At 43.4% G+C, this 22,005-nt stretch overlaps 1 protein-coding gene and 1 long non-coding RNA gene across 3 annotated transcripts in view; one reads left to right on the top strand and one right to left on the bottom strand.

Annotated features, from left to right (window-relative positions):
* Positions 1-22,005, bottom strand: part of TAF3 (TATA-box binding protein associated factor 3) — a 182,406-nt gene that overhangs the window by 137,839 nt on the left and 22,562 nt on the right. The gene's annotated exons all lie outside the window — the stretch shown is intronic.
* Positions 15,822-20,308, top strand: LOC115518490. Of its 2 annotated transcripts, none has more exons than XR_003970284.1 (2): positions 15,822-15,930; positions 19,512-20,308. It is a non-coding gene; the product is annotated as an uncharacterized LOC115518490 (long non-coding RNA). The 2 variants fall into 2 exon arrangements; XR_003970283.1 differs by having other exon boundaries at positions 19,313-20,308.

Genomic DNA, 22,005 nt, shown 5'->3' with positions numbered 1-22,005 from the left:
CAATGGAAAAACGACAAATAGTTCATAAGCTAACGGTCATCAAAGGCACGGAAGATATAACTATTCTTCGTCAGTCTGGCAAAGGCAAAAAATAATACCCTCTACAGAGACACATGTTGGGAAAGAGGTGATCTCATGTTGCTACGGGACAGCACACTGGTAAGGACCTTTCTGGAGGGCAATTTGGAAAACGTATCATCAAAAGTTCCTTAAAAATGTGGCAACCACCCTTTAATCAATCTAGCAATTCTACAACTCAGAATTCCTTTTAAGGAAATCATTACAAAGTACAAACAGACATGTGACCAAGGATGTTCGCGAATGCACTCTTAAAATGGTGAAAATTTTAAACAACTAAATGTTACAACGAAGAAGCAGGTAAATGAGTTATGGCACTCCTATATAATGCAATACTTAGCTGCCATTAGGCTGAGGTAATAAACATGGAAAGACATTGACAACAAAATAGGAGAGGGGAGGGAAATCATATCTGAACGTATACATATGGTGTGATCTCACTTTAGAAAAAAGAAAACAACAAGAACTACATACATGACACGTACGCCGGAGAAAGGAATCACGAAGGATATGCCGCGTTTCGTAGTGAGGTTATTGAGGGATGTCTTTCTTTGATCGTATATATATTTTTAAATTTTTTCTAAAATTAATGGCTGTCTTATGTGATGAGACGTTTTGTCTTTAAAATAGTAGGAGCCGGACATGAGAATATAGTGTCAAACCTTCAGACAGAGTAGGGGGATTGTTGCATCTGAACAATTGTTCTCTCTGGACTCTGAACTCTGAACCCTGATGACCTGAGTTCCAATCCTGGAAGGACCCTTCTGGAAGATGCTATGCTGTTATGGTTAAAAGCATGAATTCTGGAGTCAGACCTTCTTGAGTTTAAATCCTACCTCTGCATTTGCCAGCTGTGTGGCCTTTGGAAATTTTCTTGAAGTTCTCTGAGTGCGTTTTTCCTCTGAAAAACGGGGGTATTAATACTTGCCTTAGGGGTTATAAGTAAAACAGGTAACAAAATTATAACAATCGTTATATTACTTTTATGACTACTGTTTACCCAGAACTTTCTAGGTGCCAGAAGACAGGGTGCTGAGACTTTGCCCGGATTATCACTTCATCTTTCCCACTACCCTGTGACAGTAAACTCTTTAGTATTTGGGCTTCACATACAAGGAAAATGAGACGTGGGATGCTTAAGTTACTCATCCAATAAAACACGGCTACTAAAGAGGTGCTTCAGGACTTGAACCCAAGACCGTGGCGTGCCTATAAAGCTCAAGGGTTCAACCACGATGTCCTACCGCCCCCACCCCTGAACGGTCACCACGGTTGTGCCACTGTTGTTCTTATCACCCCTGCCGGGTGATGATTTTCTATTATTCTTATTTCAGAACATTCCGCTTGTCAGGATAATAATACTCTAACTCTTTGTTGTGGCTAACGAATGAATACATCAATCTTCCTTCCTATTAAAAGCTGTGCAAGACTATATCCCTCACCCTTAAACTTCTAGTAGCCACCCTGTCTCCATGTTCAAAACCATACAGAATGAGTATGGACCTTCCTCAGATTCTTCACATACTCCAGGAGGCCATAAATCTAGGAACAGTAAAACACAAATTGTCATCGGGGCTAATGCAGAGCCAAAGTATGATTTTTAAATGAGTACAGAACTATTCGTTTTCGAGCTCCAACCTAAACACACTGGATTCCCTGAAGCCTCGAGGTCAGCCTAATAATTCTAGAAGAAGGGAGTGACTCAGTACTAACTCTTTAAAATATAAAATACCTTTTAAATGTGTACCTGAAATCACATCTTTAAAAACCGCTTTCTTCCGTTGGGAATTTACACTGTATGTTGATCTAAAATCTAATTTATCTTTACATTTGGAGATACCATTTCAGGTAGATTAGATTTTAGAGTGCACCATAAAAACAAATGAATAAACCTCTTTTGGGTCCTCAATCTAAGCCTTCACCTGATGCATGTAACGCCGCAAAGGTTTTCTCGAAACTCGCCTCTAACTGGGCTTTCTCGATTCTCTTTCTACTCGGCCGCCTTCAACTTCAGCCTTTCCGACAGCTCCGTTTTCTTTCTAATAACGTAAACTCTTCAATGGTTTCCCATTGCAGTTCAAAGAAAATCCTCGTTCTTCTCCCTGATCACCAGATAAGGGCTGACCTGTGCTTCCTCTCACACCTTCTCCCTCAGGAGCTTCTGGACGGACTGGCCTTCCTTCTGTGTCTTGAAGATACCACGTTCGCCTTACAGCTCACTTTCTGGCCCTTACCGCACTCGTCTTCCCTCATCGCGACCTGCCCTGTCGTCACTGACACTTCCGCCTAAATGCTCCCCTCTTGGAGGAGCCTTTCCCCGAGATCCCACAGTCACAACCACCCCCTCCTCGATTCGAATTCTCTCCACACCCACATGCTAGTTCTCTTCTCGGATTCGGTGCCCATCGGCCCAACTAGGGTGCGGGTGCCCGGAAGCAGAACGCCGCCTGTTTTATCTACTGCTACACCCCCAGTGTTGAGAAAACGGTGTGGGGACAAAATGTACACTGTCAACAGAACTAAATCTCACGTTTCAAATTCCCTAATCACAAAGGAACATATGCGCACTGAAGAACTTAGCAAACACGGAAGAACATTTTGAAAATTATTTCACATTCCAATAAAACCGCTGTTAATAGTGTGACACATCGATCCCCAAGAGGACTCAAAAGTTCTTAACTACGAAGAGGGAAGATCAACAGGATTTTAGGTGAGGTAAAAAAAAAAAAAAAAAAAAGCAAGGTGCGAAACGACGAAGCTCCAATTTGTGTAGCAAACGGGGGCTGGAATGAAGCGCAGGCCGGGTCTCATGCTTTCACCTGCATGAACAACCTCAAGGAGGAACAGACGTGCGTGCTACGGGAAGCGGGAGGAGGAAACAGGGAAAGAAGCCGTGGGGGGGGGGGGTGGGGGGAGAACGTCTCAATCTGCACTTTTTGTGTTTGGATTCTCCAGCTAAGCGAGAGTACCGCCCAGCTAAGACATAAAACTTAACCTTCCAATCTCTCTTTCCCTCTTGCCTGAACCTAGACCAACCCGAGGCCACCCCCCCCCGCAGCCGCATCCAACCTGCCAGACGCGGCGAACGCGGCACACGAGCGGCCCCGTCGCGGCGGTCGACCCCAGGCGAGGCCCTCGCCGCAACTCCACAACCACTCTGCATGCTGCCAGCGGGCCTGCCTTTCCTTCTTTCCCCCCACCCCCCTTCCCCACACTCCCGGCCCACTGACCGCTCTGCAGCCAGCGCCCGGTCTCAGAGGCCCCCGCACCTCGCCAAATCCACCCTGGCAACGGCCAGACGTCTTTTCGAAGACCGTCTTTCCACACACGTTTGGTCAACTGATTTTCAACCAAGGAGTCAAGGCAAGTCCACAAAGACCGCGGTGCTTTTCAGCGAATGGTGCGGGAACAGTCGGACACCACGCGCGACCAGAAAACCCCACACGAAGCTCAGCCTACACTTACACCCCACACAAGGATGAACTCAGAGCGGAGCACGGCCCTGAAATGTGAGCCCTACAACTACGAAACTTCTAGAAGGAGGCCTATGAAGAAATCTAGATGATCTTGGGTTAGGTCAGGGTTTCATGGGACACGAAAAGTACAAATAATAATAATAACAACAACAACAGATAAAATAACTTCATCAAAATGTAAAACGTCTGCTCCTTGAAAGACACCGTTAATAAAATGAAAAAACAAAACACAGGCTGAGAGAAAATACTTGCAGAACACTTATACGATAGAGGACTCAGAGTTTCCCAGACTCTTTAAAAAGTGTCCATCACTTTTTTTGAATGGATAAACAAATTGTGGTATGTTCATAATATGGGAATACAACTCAGCAATGAAAATTAGTCATTACTGGCACATACTATCTGCATGAATCTTAGCGTTACGCTAAGGAGAGACAGACTCAAAGGGTTACATAATGAACTACTGCCTTTAAGATGTTCTAGAAAAGGCAAAATGACAGGGATAGAATAGATCAGTAGGTGCTGGGGAGGAAGTTAGGTTAAGGAGAGGAGGAAATCGAATAAAAAGGAGCACAGGAAAGTTACTGGGATGATTCACGCTTTTAAAAAGTATCTTGAAAATTCTGGGAAAATAATGACAGCAGTAGCAGCATGAGTTCTGGGGCCTTCTAAAGCTCCGCATGAAAACGGCAGAACAATGAGACGGCAACATCGGAAATTCACCGAGAATCTTCACAGCAAACTAAGGGATAAGGTATCCTCAACAAGTTCAAAATACAAGCAGATGTGGACAACCAACCAAGAGACATCTCCTTTCGGCACGTTACGGAAAAAGTGGAGGAGAGTGACAGGTGCTGTGACCGAATCTTAGAACAGAAGGACCCCCCCCCCCCCACAGTAACCAACAGGCATTCGCTGGAAAGTGCAGGGGCCACTTTGAGAACCGGAGCTAATACCGTAGGGGTTGTGGCCGTTCCGGACCAGAGGGTCCTAGCCCTGCGGGACAGTCTGAAGGCGCTGGCCGAGTCTGGCCTCCGTGGACTCTCGGGACGGACCTGCTGGGGCACGCTCTCAGAACAGGGCCCCGCGATAAGGAGAAGCTCCTGGCACGGGGATCCCGCTTGAGCACAGCATGGACACCAGACAGGAAAGAGGGACGGGGTCATACAAAGTGAGCAAGGGGCACAGTGCCAGCTAATCTCAGGGGCCAAACCGCTGGATTTTTGTTAACACTACACGCGAACGGCGAGAGAGGGAGTTCTGGGAGGCCGCTGTCTGAACCCAGCCTTCTAAGAGTTCAAGAGAATGAATCTCAACGAGAAATGAACATCGGAAAAGTTGGATCGAGGTCAAAACCCAAAGTTATTGTATGAAACAAGAAGCAGATTAACAATCCTTCAAAAATGGAAGCAAAATTTCAACACTGAAAAAAATCCTGAAAAAAACAGAAACAGTTCAACACTGAAACATACTACTTCAAAACAAGCTAAGGAACGTTTTAAAAATTATATACGTTATAAAAAATAACATCAGAACTAGAAAAACTCTGAAATGAGATAATAAAAGCAAACCAATTAGAAATTTTTTAAAAGAGCACTTCAGAAATGAAGACTAAACTAGGAAAAAACAAAAGTCCAATAACACAATAATGCCTGAAGGGAAAGGGGAGGTGAAAAGGAAATTGTGGGGGCGCCTGGGTGGCTCAGTCAGTTAAGCGTCCGACTTCGGCTCAGGTCATGATCTCACAGTTGGTGGGTTCGAGCCCCGCGTCGGGCTCTGTGCCGACGGCTCAGAGCCCGGCGCCCGCTTCGGATTCTGTGTCTCCTGCTCTCTCTGCCCCTCCCCTGACCACACTCTCTCTCTCTCTCTCTCAAAAATAAATAAAGATTTAAAAAATTAAAGAAAAAAAGAGAAAGAAGGGGGCAATTTAAAAGAAAAAGGAAATTGTGGAAATCAAAAGTAAAAGATTAGAAAGAAGTAAGAAGAATATTGATGAAAGGCAAAATAAAAGCCCCAACATATGGCTAACAGAAGTCCTGAAAAAGAAAACCAATGTTAAGGAAAAGAACGAACACCAAGGCATATTACCTTAAGAAAATTTTCCTCAAGAAGACTTTCAACTTCATAGTTGAAAGGGGACACAATGTACCTAAGGATATCAATCCAGAACAACAAATGCCAAGATATTCTGTTAAAATCGATAGATGCTTTAGAAAAAGAAAGAAAAAAAAATCCTTCAGGCACCTAAGCAAAAAGAACAAGAGATTCATAAAAGAGAGAAGAGGCCCAGAAATGACAGCTTCGGCCAATGGCAGTGAACATGCCGGCAACCAGACTGTGGTTCTGAAATACCATCTCCCAAAAGAAAAATGAGCGATTGGAGCTCAGTGTCCAGTAAAGGCAGAATCACACAGGTCGGACCAAGCCTTCCCCACATAACAGGAACTGTGGACGAAATATTAAGAGCAATTATCGGAAGGCACTGGACAGCAACCAAAAGCAGAATGCGAAAGCGCGTCACCACTTAGAAAAAGGGAGAGGTGCTGAGTCGCCTCCTAACCCTACAGCTCTCTGCTGAGGGAAGGCCCAGTCCGCGCCTCGCGAGAGGGCTGAACTCAGAAGTTTGTGGTTTAACTGGCTTGAGACGCCAGAGGGCAGGGTTTGGAGTTACGACTGGAAAGTGAGGGAAGAATCCTACAAAGGAAAGAGTCACAGAGGGGGAGCCTCCGTTGCTTTTAAACTCTGCCCAAATCTCGGCCCTCTGAACTCTGCGTGTGCAGGGCCGACTCCAAGCAGATAATGACAACGACAACAAGACAAAATGAAACAGTTCCCCGAGTGAGTTGAAAATTTATGCCCGCACAAAAACCTGCACACGGATATTTATGGCAGCTTCATTTATAATTGCCAAAATTTGGAAGCCACCAAGACGTCCTTCAGTAGGTGACGGATCAGTAAACTGTGGTCCATCCAGGCAATGGACTCGGTCCTAAAAAGGAATAAACTGTCAAGCTCTGAAAAGACACGGGAGAATCCTAAGTGGATATTACTAAGTATGAGAAGCCAATCTGAAAGACCAAATACCGTATGATTCCAGCTCTGTGACATTCTGAAGAAGGCAAAACTATGAAGACACCAAAAGGAGTTAGTAGAAAGGGAGGGATGTACAGGTGGGACACCGACGGTTTTTAGGGTAGTGAATCCACTCTATATGACACCGTAATGGTATTCCATATGGTGTGTATCATTATACATTTATCAAAACCCAAAGGATATACAACTCTAAGAATCAACCCTAATGTAAACTACAGATTTGGGGTAATAATGATGCGTCGGTACGGGTTCATTAATCGTAACAAATGTACCACTCTGGCTTGGGTTGTTGATAGTGGGGGGCTATGAATGTGGTGGGGGGGGGGTATATGGGAACTCTGTATTTTCTGATGAATTTTGACATGAACATAAAATTGTTCCAAAAAATAGTCTGTTTTTTTTTTTTTTTTAAGCCACGTAAAACAGCATCAGAAATGTGAGATACTTATGGGGAAGGTCACAAAATATATATGAACTGCACATGGAAAACTACAAAACATTGCTGAAAACAATTAAAGACCTAAATAAATGTAGATATTCCAGGTTCACTGACTGGAAGGCTCAACAGTATCACGATGTCAGTCTCTCCAAACTGGTCTATAAATTCAGTGTAGTCTCCATATAAATTCCGACAGCCTTCCTTATAGAAATTTATAGGTCAATTCTAAATTTTATATAGCAATGCAAATGACCTATTGACAAGAACGTACATAAAGCATGGGAAATGCTCTCCTACTTGTAAGCTAAGAAGTCAGTGGCCACAGTTTCAAGGATTCTGGTAGAAGATATGACTCCTGACTCGTAAAGAATGGCTTCCGACTCACAGCCATTCCACTCCTAGGTATCTGTCCAAGAAAAATGAAAATATAATGTTCAATAGCAGTTTTATTTGAAATAGTTCAAGAGAGGAAAGAAGCCAACCGTCCATGAATAAGTAAATAGGTAAACAAATTGTGATAGTGGAATCTTACTCAGCAATAAAAATAATTATGGATATTTGTGACAACATGAATGAACCTCAAAGTAATTTTGCTACATAAAACAAGTGAGACAGAAAAATAGTGTACATGGTGATTTCATTTATAAAATTCCAGAAAATGCAAGATAATCTATAGCAACAGAAAGCAGGTCAGTGGGTGGCTGGAAAGGGACTTAGGTGGGAGGGAAGAAGGGACGGATTACAAAGGGCTTGAGCAAACTTTTAAGGGTGATGGACATGTTCATTATTTTAACCCTGACAACGATTTCGAAAGTATATACATACGTCAAAACTTATCAAATCGTGTACTTTAAACATGTGGAGCTTACTGTATGTCAATTATACCTCAATTAAGCTGGAAAAGAAATTTAAGCCAACAGTACAGGAATAAACAATCAAACACCACACAGATTACAGCAGCTGCCCTACATATGAAAGGCACAGTTTGGAGTCTGAATTGAGCTGAAATTCTGCTCAATTAGCTTCCTGCTGAAACAAAAAAAATCAACACTCTTCAGAGGAATACAACAGAACCCACAGTCTCTATAAACTGACATTCACAATATCAAGACTGTAATTAAAAAAATTACTAGACATATGAAGAAACAGGAAAATCTGACCCATACCCAATGAAAAGGCAATCAATCAACTGAGATCAACCCTAAGAACCTGTAACAACTTGACATATCAGACAGCAAGGAATCTGTTAAAGACCAGGAAGACCAAGTCAAAAGGAATAAGGAGCAAATATTAAGAGGCTTCTGCTAGCAAAAGACTGGACAATTGGGCTCGATAAGGATAAGAACTGAAATGGATTAAAATCCATTATATGTGCTTAAGTCAATGAGTCACTTGAAAACTGAATATGTTATATAAAATAGGTCAAGCATTTATCCTGCCTTTTGTTTTATATGAGCTATCCTACTGGGTAACCAAACAGTTCCTGAGGGGAAATGTCTCCTTATAAAATCATTTGAACGTGCAATCAAAAGTCAATGTACAAGTTACTTTTGGAGGGAGGACTAGGCTCTGATTGGGAAGGGCCAAAATAACCTAATAGGTCATTTCAATTTCTCAGTTCTCAATTTCTCTAAGACTGCTCTCAAAATGGGTATGTAGAACCTTTCCAATTTAAAAACATCAGCACTGGCAATGCCTTATATGGAATGTGGAAATTTGAGCTCTCAATCAGAACAAAACCTTTCCAGAGACAAAAACACACACCTGGCTGGAGGAGTCCATCAGTGGCCTAACGATCTACGTGGCTTCCATATGTTTGCTAACTATAGATGATTCCAAAATGGTTCTACTGCAAAATTTGTCGAAGACAGTTTGCTAAGCAACGTAAGATTTAAACTAAAACTTAATGAATTCATATGTGAATTATATACATATATTTATAATGTTCCCAGAATTACAGAAACTGAAGTTGATAGGGATTGCTGATCAAACCTAATCCATTATTTAAATAACTTGAGTTTGTCACATATCTCTTGACTGCTTCCTATACAACTCCCCTCCCATAAAAAAATGTGCTGTTGATGGCACATTACCTCTTACCCGCCCATTCCAGAGGTACCCAAACGATCTCAGTTCCACAGTGTGCTTAGAAAGTCTCAGCAATTTTTGTCATGGTCCACCAGGGCCAAGAGAAATGTCTTGCGGTTCCATTCCTTCAGTAATTAGATCCAAACAACTTAGCACTCTGCCCTAACAACCTGAGAACTACTTAAATTAAATGACACAGCTACACTTTTTTTTCTAACTCTGTTTGTTTCCTGGCTCAGACAACCCGGTTACTCGCTAATAGGAGGTGCGCAACTGTGAGCGCTGCACAACGTCCCCGACCTTGCGGCCGGGCCGGACACAGGTCTGCTCGTCTTCTGTTGCAGAGCGGCTTTCACACAGTGCCTGCTTTTTAGTCACAGCCACCACTAAAAATCTAGTTTGGGAAATACAGGGTGACGTCCTCAAAACGTATTTAGTGTGATGTAACGTTAAAACTATAAACTGCCTTGAGTTGGTATTTGCAAGTGTCTGGAAGACGTGGAGTCCTGGCGTTTTCTGCTGGAAATTTCAAATATCCTCTGGCCCCCGTGTCAGCTCACTGTGTCCCCCAGAATGCCTCAGCATGGTGAGGGGACTGTGCACTTGCTCCTACTGGTAAGTGATTAGTTTTACAAATTACCATACATTTTTTAAGGTAACAATGTCCACTGTGTACTTGATCTTACGAGTTAATTAGTTATACTCATTACGATATATTTTTGAAGGTAATAAGTCAAACTCATTTATTAAAAAGCACTGTTGTATTGCATTATGGATCTTCCTGTCACACCAACCATTTTTAAAAATCAATTTTTCAAACAACCTAAGACCTCAAACACCTAAGAATTCATTTCTCGAATGAAATTTCAAAGGATGAATTTCAACTTAAATAACAGTGATTATTGACCATATTTAGTGTAAAATGAATTGGGAGACACAAAACGAGGAAGCTAGGGCAGTATACATAATGATCATCGTGAAATAAGTTCTCCAGGAAACAGTCATTTGTTCAACAAACGTTTCATGAGTGCCTACTAGGGGCTGTGCGCTGCGTAAGTGCTAGGAATGAAAGAGTTAACAAAATGGGCCTCTCCTGGATTCTCTCCTAGTAGAGGAAGACAGATAAACAAAATCAGTAAATTGCAGTAAAGTGCAGCCAATAATGCACCACGGGGGGGGGGGGGGAATGGAAGATAACACGATTGGCAGATAAATCTCTTTCCGTTTCCTTACTTCATTCTTAAATAAAGGAGAGTCTGAAGTTCTTTCTTTCTCAAGGGTAAAGATGTGAGGGCAGGGATGAAGGGGGCTAAGACCAGGCTAGTAAACAGAAAACAACTGTATTCTGGACACGGCTTCAGGGACTAGGGACGTTGGACTGTGGGTCCCCATCATTTCCCTAGCCCAGTCCCATGTCAGGCAGCTTCAGAAATCATTGCCGCCCTCCTGGAACCCGGAATCCACCCACCGGGACCTGGAGATTGACCGTGTGTGTGTAGAAGAGGGTTACAATTCTCCCAAAGTTCCAAAAGGTCTCAGTGAGAAGGGACGTGAATAGAGACCATGGAAAGTGAGGAAGCAAGCAGCTGGCAGGACACACACTCTCTACCCCACACGCTCCCATAAACATACCTACCGGACAGCAAAGGCTCTGACGTCATCCCCACCACCGAGTCCCTAAATTTTTAAATAAATTTTCTTAACGTTTACTTATTTTTGAGAGAGAGTGCGAAAGAGAGAGAGAGGGAGGGAGGGAGTGGGGGAGGCATAGAGAGAGGGGGACAGAGGATCCAGAGCGGGCTCTGTGCTGACAGCAGAGAGCCCGACACGGGGCTCGAACTCACGGACTGAGATCGTGGCTGAGCTGAAGTCGGACCCTTAACCGACAGAGCCACCCAGGTGCCCCAACAAGTCCCTAAAACAGGACAGGAAGAGCATTAATTTTTAGACTCGTTATACATCCCAACCGTCGTTCACACTTACGTGACACAAGATTAATCAAGAAACGAGAGAAACCTACACACGGGCCATCCTACGAACCTGGCTCCGCCATGTAAGAAACGCAGGACCGTGGACAATGATGTAACTCACTTGTCCAGACCTCGGTTTTTCACCAAAAATGAGGATGGCAATATCCACCTCACAGCAAGGCTGTGAGGATTAAACGGAGGATGGATTCGAAGCAATAGGCAGACTGTTACGCACGGCAGATGCTCAAAATAAGCCGGTTCGTTCCTCAACGCTCACGGGAAGCTCCACCTGAAGCTCCAAACACACACCCCGAGTGCTGCGGCAACAGTCAACCGCTGGGGGTCCGACACTTGGGGGCAGTGAGCCTTTAAAATCAAGCACCATCTGAAGGTACACCGAGCCCGGGTTTTATTACGACAAACCGTAAGAGAGTATCTAAATTTGGTGCTTATACCGGAAGCTGGTGGCACCGTTTTTCTTGAACCAAGCGGGCTGCAGGGCTCGGTCACGTGGGGTCAGACAGCACGGCTGATGGAAGACACCTCAAAGGGAAAGGAGAGAACGGTTTCTCTGCAACATCAGTGGTGACAACCAGCTCTCGTTATCTGGGGCGCTGGAAGAATCAACTGTTTCGTTCTCACTCCTTTCCTAGCTGGGGGTGCCCGGTCCTCTGCCTCACTCTCCTCGGAAGAGAACTGGTTTCGGATACACGGCGGAGCCGTGGGCGTAACTCTGCAAGCATTTTCTCGGTTTTCTGTTCTGCAGGCAGGCCGGTGCCTTAGAGGAGCTAAAGACGCGAACAAACAAAAACAGAGGAAGGCCATATGACCAGGGACCCAGCGACGATGGTGTTCACATGAAAACAACACAGAGTTTGAGCTTGTACTGGGCGCCTACGTCCCGGGCGCCGTTCTAAGCGTGTTCTACGTACCAACCCCACGACAACCCTAAAGTAAGCTCTAGTTAGCAACAGATGTATCTCTAAAGGTCCAAACAAGCGAAAAGACAGCACTCAGCTCTAAGCTAAGACACTGTTCACTATGACAGAGCTGGGAATCTGGAGATGGGTGTTGGGGTTCTGACTCCTGGCTCAGTGCTCCGGTTTGCAGACACGTTTGAATAGGAAAGTCAGAGTCTCCCCGACTAATCCGTAATGACCAGAGCCCGTGAGAAACTCGTGACGTGGTTTTTTTACTCTCCAAGAATAAATCAACTCCGTCGGGGACAGCAACTGTCACGTGGCTGACGTGAACTGTGATGTCATGCGGGAGGTTTTAAAGCACCAAGTGCCAAGAAGAAAACCTACATATGAAACTCAGTGACAGAACGAGATTCCAAGTACAAATTACACACCATTGTTGGAAACCGCTCGTAATATCACTCATTTCTTTGATGCCTTGTAAACCAGTGGCTTTAGAATAAAAAGGAAGATTTTAGAATAAAAAGGTAGATTTTATTCTCCCACAAAAATTCGTTGGGAAAGACCCCTTTTTAACAACCAGATCAGTCGCTATTTTGAGAGCATTTTTCCACTATGGGATATGAGAGAGAGTAGGAGGATTCCATGTCCCCATTTATAATAAAACAGAACTCAAAAGTTAATATGCTCCTGAAGCCACTCAATCCTATCTGTAAGCTGTTAACCCTATAAATATCCTCAAATTCCACTCTTCCCGACTCTTGCCTCCCCCAAATAATTCAACTGACGAATAGATAAGGTTTCGGAGAAATCCCCAAGGTTGGTAGAAAAAAAAAAAAATGTTCAGAAATCCTGAAGAGAACCCTGGAGCGCGGCAGGGCAGAAAAGCAGAACTCTCCCCTCGTGAGTTTGGAAAGCTAATAGTTTCATAACTTCTCTGATTTTTCTCCTACCTTTTTCTTTCTTAAGCTTAACAAAACATCACTTAAGATGCTGAGGTAAATAATCATGTAAAAAAGCTAAGAGAAAGCTAAGAGCTGTTCTTGGATGATATTTATACCCGTGTGAAAGAAAAAAGTCATTATTTCCCTCAAATCAAAATACAATTACCCTTTCATGAAATAACTCGCAAAGAGGATGAAGAATTCAAGCAACATAAAATCGAAATGCCTTTTAAAACCTTAGAACAGGTCTGAGTAGAGTCCTGTGACAGTCCAGCAAATAATACACTATCCAGTGTCTACTTTAATGTCCCAAGACTTTCCGGCACCAGCCCTGACTCTCTGGGAGTAGCTGTTGCTATTCCGCAGGCACCCAGCCAATTTCTCCTCCGATTCCAAAGAACTTTCTCCTAGACACACAGTCTGAGAGAGCGGTGGCGAGAAACAGTTCTAACTTGCCGATGGGATAAAACGATGTACCCGCGATAGGAAAGACACGGTGTCAGAAAAAGGCTTGTGTGGCTTGCGGAAGATCCTGCGTTTTCATCCAATGAGTCTTTCTTTTGTTCTTCTTCTTCTTCCTTACTTGCACCTTTATTTATTTTAGGCATCGGCATGACCATCCAAATAACAGCACCGCAGAAACTAAATGCTTACTTGCACTGATCGCTATTCACATAGAGAGAGGAGACGTGACTCCGTCAAGAAGGAAATTCAAAAGAAATTTTAGAACGTTGACCAGAAAATTCATAGTCTTGAAGGGACTCTTTTTTGATGGAATGGAATATCATTATCATAATATTCTAAATGCAAAGCACCATCTATCTTCCCGCTAGTGGGGGGGAGGTTCGAGCGAGTTCTCCTGGTTTTACGATTTATTTGTGTGTGGAGATCGGCATTCCTCAAAAAACGACTCAAACTGAGATCACTACCTGTTTTATAGAAGGATCCGTCGCTTTACAAAGGATTTGGGGCAAGCATCTTTTAAGTAGGGAGCATTCTGTCTTTACTTTAAATTCTACTTTTAGAAACTTGAGTCACATCCACTTTTCCAGATATACACCGACTGCAAAAAAGGGAGACCTGACCAGTGTATGCTGGAGTAAGTGTAAGATCTAGAGTTAAATCTTATAGGCTTACGATTAATTAGATTATACGAAAAAAGTAATAAGTGCTTAGAATTCAGCACTCCTGATTATGATATTCTTTTGGTTACTGGCATCTACCGCATCCGTCTGATAAAAACACTGTACAATAATGTAAGCCACGAGCTCTCTTCCAACACGGCATTCGGGGACCTCACGGGGTGTTTGAAGTCGACCAAGTTGGCCAACTTGGATGAGAGGATCCTACATCATGGAAATGGGTATATGCTACAAAACAGACTGATGTGCTGTTCTGTTGACTGCCTAGACCCAAGAAAGTGACAGAGAACACGGTGAGATGCAGATTAAATTGGAAAGTTTGTTACGCCGAGCGCCATTCCATTGTAAACAGCACCAAAACACGAAAAAACAGTCTTCCAGAATTCCAAACCCAGTATCCAACTCAGCAAAGAAATCCCTCTGTTACCAATGAATGAGCGAAGTTTCAACGTACACATTCGTTGTTCTGTCTTCCTCGTTAACCTAAGAGAAAATACCAACCGCCACTCCTGTTGGAGCCACACTCATTTGTCAGTTGCGACTACCAGCAGGTCACAAATATACGAGTTTAGCAAAAATCAGCAAGAGCAAGCTGTGAAAATCAGCTGGCTACATGGATTTGAAACTAGGGAGTAGGGGCGCCTGGGTGGCTCAGTCGGTTAGGCGGCCGACTTCGGCTCAGGTCACGATCTCGTGGTCTGTGAGTTCGAGCCTCACGTTGGGCTCTGGGCTGACAGCTCGGAGCCTGGAGCCTGCTTCGGATTCTGTGTCTCCCTCTCTCTGACCCTCCCCTGTTCATGCTTTGTCTCTCCCTGTCTCAAAAATAAATAAAACGTTAAAAAATTAAAAATAAATAAATAAATAAAATAGGGAGTAGTGTTTATTTTATTACTACTTGTAATCTGAGTACCACACATTCTTATGTTAGTAAAATTTATAATAAACTTGCGAATGCATTATCTTCCTTCCTTCTTTCCTCTTTCTTTCTTTCTTTCTCTCTCTCTCTCTCTCTTTCTTTCTTTCTCTTCCCTTCTTTCTCTCTTTCTTTCTGGGTGGGGGTGAGCAGTTGTGAAACACGACACCAGTGAATGGGACCCTCTTTAAACTGGCTCCTGAGTCTTTGATGGCTTTCTTGCTATCTGGAATGACAAGATGTTCCAGAACACTTGGCAGATATCCTACCCAGACTTGGAAACAGCCGTTTTTCCAGGGAGCCCTGGTTCCTTTGAGAGAGAAATAAATTCAGGGCAGCAACCTGCCCCTGACAGTGCTCAATGCCACCGGGCTGGTCACTGTCTGCAGGCTTCTTCCCTGAAACTTGGGTTACTCAGATGGTGGACCTCCTGGACAGGTCCTACACTGTGTAAAAGATCTTTTTTTCTCTTTGAAAATCTTTCTTTGTTCTGCTTTCAATACCTTTACCTTCTAATTCTCTACTGAGCTTTTTGTTTTACTTCTGCTATGATGATTTTTCATTTCTGAGGGCTCTTTTGATCTTAGAACGAATGCTTCTTTTGCTGCTTCTGAGTCTCCTCCCCCGTCTCCTTTTTAAAAACAGTGTCCTGGTCTTGCTTCACTGTTACGAAACTTCCTTTGCACTCTGAGGATATTACTAAAGAACTATTATCAAGTTTTTTCCCCTTGCACAATTGTTTCCTCCAGGTTGCATTTTTGTTTGTTTTGTTTTCTTTCCCATTAGAAGCATTCTCAGTTGTCCGGGAATCCTCTGTTACCCACTCGTGCTTCAGAGTGGAATTAAAAAGCCAGCTGGGAACTCTGAGTAAGTCAGTGGGGCTTGGGGCTTGTAAACGCGGGACTTCCCTTTAGAGAGATTTGACAGGGCTACTTAGTTGGAAAATGTTTGATGTCAATATCTTTAAGTATTTCATCTTGGACTGGACAAATGGACATAGCCGTTTTCCAACAAAGGTGTATTTATTAAGTTAGGCTGCTGGCCAGAAATCGTTTGCTAACCTCCGGTCTAACCTCAAGTAAAAGAGGGGCACCTGGGTGGCTCAGTAGGTTAAGCGTCCAACTTCTGCTCAGGTCATGATCTCACGGCTTGTGGGTTCAAGCCCCACATCGGGCTCTGTGCTGACAGCTCAGAGCCTGGAGCCTGCTTCAGATTCTGTGTCTCTCTGCCCCTCCCCTGCTCACGCTCTGTGTCTCTCTCTCTCTCTCAAAAATAAACATTAAAGTAAAACAAGAAAAGCTTATTATGTCAGAACTTTACTTGATTGTCAACTACGTGAGCAATGCCTTGGCTACCTCGTAACAGTTTTAGAATACTGGAAGAATGCTCCCTCATTTTGGGGGTACGATTTACAATGGAACAGTTACAGGCGCTGTACATTTTGAAGTTAATTTATATTTTCAAAATTCTTCACCATGACTTTCTAGACAACCAACAAATCAGCATTTGGCTGGTTTCAAACTGCCAAAGTCATGTCTCTGAATGTGGAGTTGGGAGGACAGGCCCAGCACACTCCGCCATACAAAGTAAACTTAACCTCAAGGACAAGATAACTAGGACGTGACGAGTTCTGGGTACCTTTACATTTAATATGTTATGTAGTTGTAGGTTGACGTGATTTAATTTTTAATAAAGGCTGTGTGTAGCAACCAACCCACAAACTTCCACAATATTTAAACAGTTGGTTCTCAGAGCCAACTGTCACCAGCTCCAGCGTGTCACTGGTCCCAAACACCAAAGACTGGACAATCTGCACATCAGTAAGAAGTAACTGCAACGGATTAACACCCACCAGGTTTCTTTAAACCCGTGAGTTCACAATGATACTTAGGGAAAAAACCCACATGTACAACTAGCTGGTGACTGTTAGGAAAAGCCGGGAACCAACTCGTTATTTGGAAAGTTGATGAATGAAGAAAAGAGATCAAACGCTTATCTAGCTTTTCGCTTACAAACGGTACCACTCGTAACCAAATGTCCGTGAAGGGAAATTTTTCTTTATAGAAGCAAAATCCAGCTGATAAAAGGAGAAAGAAGGATGACACAACTAGATCATCACCATTTTGCAACTTCCGCTGACTGGGTCAGTGTTTGCTAAAATCATACACATTCACACAGGGACACAGATGACATTCTGTGTCCCTAAATGGAAGGACACGTCCCAACTATGGAATGTCACTGCCCAAACAATCAAACCCGAATCAAACTTCTAGATACAATTATATTTACAGGATACACAGAAGACCATGTAAAGCAAAGACATTAAGGGCGCCTGGGGGGCTCAGTCAGTTGAGCGTCTGACTTCAGCTCAGTTCATGATCTCACGGTTCATGGATTTGAGCCCCACATTGGGTTCTGTGCTGACAGCTCAGACCTGGAGCCTGCTTCAGATTCTGTGTCTCCCTCTCTCTCCACCCCTCCCCTGCTTATGCTCTCTCTCTCTCAAAAATAAACATTGCAAAAAAAAAAAACTTATTAAAAATATTGAACTGCTTCCATAGCTATTGATTTCACCGAAAATACGTCTCGCACCGACCACAAGGCCTCTCCGGGTGATACCTTCTGCCGCCTCCTGACAGCCTTCCCACATTCTGCCCTCTATCACCATTCTGCACCAGTCATACTGACCCCTGTGTCAAATGCACCAGCCATGTGCCCTTTTTTGGGTTTGGCACTGGATCTTTTTCTCTGCTGAGCACCCTCTCCCCAGATGTGTCCCTCATGCCCTTTAAATCTGTGCTCAGGCGTTCCTTTCTCAACATCTACCTACCATATTTCTAACTGCAAACCGTCTTCCCCAACCCTCACATCTTCATTTCCCCTTACAACGCTCCATTTCTTCTCATTGTACCTTCCCTAAAATACCATACGGTTTACTTATTTTTCTAAGTTTATTCCCATCTACTGCACTCAGTAGAGTCTAAACTCCATAAGGTCAGGGAATTTAGGCTGTTTTCCTCACTCGTATATTTTCTGTGTTCGTAATGGTGCTTCGCTCACACAACCAGAGATCAATTAAGTATGTGCTGAATAAATTTAATGAATGAATATGTACTGCAAAGCCAGTATTTAAATAGTGTCAATTTTTAACTTTAAATTTATGGTATGAATTTTGCCTCCCACCTATGACTTCCCCAAACGGATAGCAGGAGTTGTCCCATTGGTTCCAAAATAAAATGACAGCAAATTCATGACAGCAAATCAATGAGCAGAGTAGTAAACTGTCAAGTATGCTTCTTAATTAAAACACAGCGAAGATTTAATCTATGGGTCCATCATGAAGAATAGAAAATAACACCGAGTTTCAATGCCGTTGTTGGCTGAGCAGTTTACCGTGGCCCAAACAGAGGATTCATCAGGAGATGGGAATCCGTATGTTAGGCAAATCCTGTAATCTGTCATTCAATGGTTCCTAACCATTTCTAATAAATATTACCCTCTTTTTTAACATCAAAGGATTTCACAAACCACCCCCCCCCCAAAAAAAAACCCTCCAAGATTTCACAAACTCCAACCATATGGTTGTAATTTTACTATATGTTAATCAGGGAAATACATGATAACAGAAAGCTATGAACTAAACTATACTAGATGAATTTGCACGTTATGAGCCATAACAATTGTAATTTGGGGCGCCTGGGTGGCTCAATCGGTTAAGTGTCCGACTTTGGCTCAGGTCACGATCTCACAGTTCGTGAGTTCGAGCCCCGTGTTGGGTTGTGTGCTCACAGCTCAGAGCCTGAGAAAGCCTGCTTCAGATTCTCTCTCTGCTGCTCACCCACTCACACTCTGTCTGTCTCTCTCTCAAAAATAAACATTGAAAAAAATTTTAAACTACAATTATTTATATATGTATGTGTATATACATTTGTATGTATTTTGGTGTAGCTTACATACGATGCTTGATGTGATATAAATTCACACATCCCTTGCAATAACCCCAAGTCTTCCCGGAAGTCCAAGATCTACAGGATAAAATCAGTGGCATAATGTATCTAAAATCTTCCTAACGAATCTTTCGCCCTTACAAACGGGAATAGCACTTGTAGACGTAGAATTTAAGGACAAAAATCATTCAGTAAAAAAACCCCAAGCAACTAGCGCTTTGGAGTCAAACTGCCTGGATTCAAATCCTGGTTCCCCCAGTTACTAGTGTGCGATTTTACAAGTTAATTTGTCATCCCTGCAGCCCAGTCTGCTCACCTGCGGAATGAGGACAGTAACAGTCCCCCGGGAGTAAGTGAGTCAGCGTGGGGAGGATGCACGGCCCCCGAGTCAGGCCACCTAAGTGTCCCTGTGGTTGACTACCTTGCCCCAACTCCAGAGTCTGACCGCTCGTCCCTCAAGCTGTTATAAACTCACCGCATCATTTCTTTTTGTTACTAAAGGTGGGAAAGACAAAATTGAAAAAAAATAAGGACCCCGAAACACCCTCCTGTGAAGCACGTGTTGAAACATTTGACATGTGTTGAACTACAGGGCTCTCCCGCCAGCCCCAGCCTGCCCACCGCCGCCCAGGACCCGGGAGAGGGCGCGCGGCGCGGGGCGCACACACCCGTGAAGGTGCGGCTTTCCCCCCCGCAGCGTCTCCCGATCCCTCGCGGGGACAGTTCTAGCTCTCCTCTCCTGCCCGACAGAGCCGGCTGGAAGGCCAGAGAGCGCACGAACCAGTTCGCTGGAAGCTGAACTCCAAGCAATGCTTTCAGTGCAAACCGGAGCGTGTCCCTGTTTCATATTTAACTTGCAACACGATACCCGGCGGCCGCCGAGGGACTGGGAAAGGTCTGCGAGCCGATGACGAGGCGCCCGCTGAGATGGGCTCCACGCGCAGGTAACACTCAGCTCTAGACAGCGTCTCCGACCTACATCCCGGCCCCCTTTAAAGTTAATCTGAACGCCCCGCACGGGAGAGGAAATGAAAAGTGAGTTTTGCTCCTTTACCGTGGCACTGGGACTTCCTGAGGTTTTCAGGCCACTGCCGATTGGTCCAGCGCTACCATTTCCTTCGAACTATTCCCACTTGTGTCTGTCGGACGTAATTAGGGTTGCACGCTAAAAAGAAGTGTTAAAATGTAACAGTGCCGTGAAATCTGACAACTATTTTTTACTTTAACCCTCAGCACATCAGGAAAAACAGCTATTAGCATTTGGCATCCGGGTCCGATGGAATCTTTATATTTTCAAGTCATTTCACACATACTTTACAGAAGCAAGAATAAAAGGATAGCGAAAACTAGTTTGTTAGAAGTTGTAGTAAGGATTTAAACACAGCAAACCCTCGGTAGCACGTAAATTTTAGTGCATAAGAGCATGAAAGTGAAAAATTATTGTCGCACATCCTTTTAGCGAAACAGACTGGCCTTGGTTCTTGTCACAAAAGCATTGCATCCTGAAGCCCTTCCCGATGAACGACGAACTGGATAAGAAAACCGTTTTGCTTGTCCTGAGAAATATTGTTCAGTTGTCAATTCTGAGTTGAAAATTCATTGGGCACATTTTTTTTTTAATAGAGAGAGAGAGAGAGAGAGAGAGAGAGAGAGAGAGAGAGACACTCCCAAGCAGGCTCATGGTCAGCAGTGAGCCCGATGTGGGGCGCAATCCCACCATCCTGGGATCAAGACCTGGGCCAAAATCAAGAGTCAGACACCCAACTGACTGAGCCACCCAGGCACACCTCATTGAGCACATTATTATCTGAAGACCCAGAATCTGAGATTTCTTTTATACAGTGAAACTACTTCTTCTCCTTCTCTTCCTCCTCCTTCTTTGTCTTCATCACCATCATCAGAGGACAGAGATGTTGCTAACTCTTTGCATTTATTTTTGATTCCTCTAATAAGTGTAAACCATGTCAGTTTTTCTCTTCCCCAACTACATTCAATGCAATTGAAAAGTAGAACAAAATGTCAACACTAGTCAAACTATGGAGACAGCCCAAATGCCCATCAAAGGATGCACGGACAAAGACGCTGCGGTATACATACAATGGAATATAACTCAGCCATCAACAAGATGAAATCTTGCCATTTGCAACAACGTGGATGGAGCTAGAATGCATTATGCTATGCAAAATAAGTCAATCAGAGGAAGTCAAATATCATGATTTCACTCATATCTGGAATCTAAGAAACAAAACAGATGAACATATGGGAAGGGGGGGTGGAGAGAGACGAAAGGAAACAAACCACAAGAGACTCTTAATGACAGAGAATAAACGAAAGGTTGAAGGCAGGTGGTGGGTAGGTGATATGCTAGATGGGGGCTGGGCATTAAGGAAGGCACTTGTTGCCACGAGCGCTGGGTGTTGTATGTAAATGATGAATCACTGAATTCTACTTTTGAAACCAATATGGCACTGTATATTAACTAACTAAAGTAGAAATAATAATAAAAACTAAAAGTAGTTTCCAGTCCTCTCTAATATATTCTTGAGGTAGAATATAATACTCTGGTCCCACAATTAGAAAAATGAGGTACAATAATATATTTCATTATTGCATCATCCTCATCTAGGCGATTCCATCATTCTTTTTAGCATAGTTGGGAATAATTGATGAGCAATGATGAGTCATAATAAAATAATTCTTATGGTGATAAAACAGCCAAATGTTTCCTGTATACAGGAAAATATAATCTATAAGAATGCACAATGTAACTTAGATTTATAAGAGTTCAATAGACCCACATGGCAATGACAAGATAGAATGTGTCTTATTCAACTTATTTAAAAAGTAAATTCTTTCTTTGTTCTTTTGAAAGCCTCTAAGAAAGAATAAATATCATGGAACGCCAATGTTTTCAAAGAGTAAGAACTGCTCAAAAATAAAACGCAAAACCTTGGAGCCAGTCAACTCTAATAATACACCAAAGGTTAAGAACACT

The sequence above is a fragment of the Lynx canadensis genome, chromosome B4 (assembly GCF_007474595.2).
Source record: "Lynx canadensis isolate LIC74 chromosome B4, mLynCan4.pri.v2, whole genome shotgun sequence".
Classification (NCBI taxonomy): domain Eukaryota; kingdom Metazoa; phylum Chordata; class Mammalia; order Carnivora; family Felidae; genus Lynx; species Lynx canadensis.
Note: the sequence above shows the minus strand (reverse complement) of the source record. Positions and strands in the feature narration are given on the sequence as shown.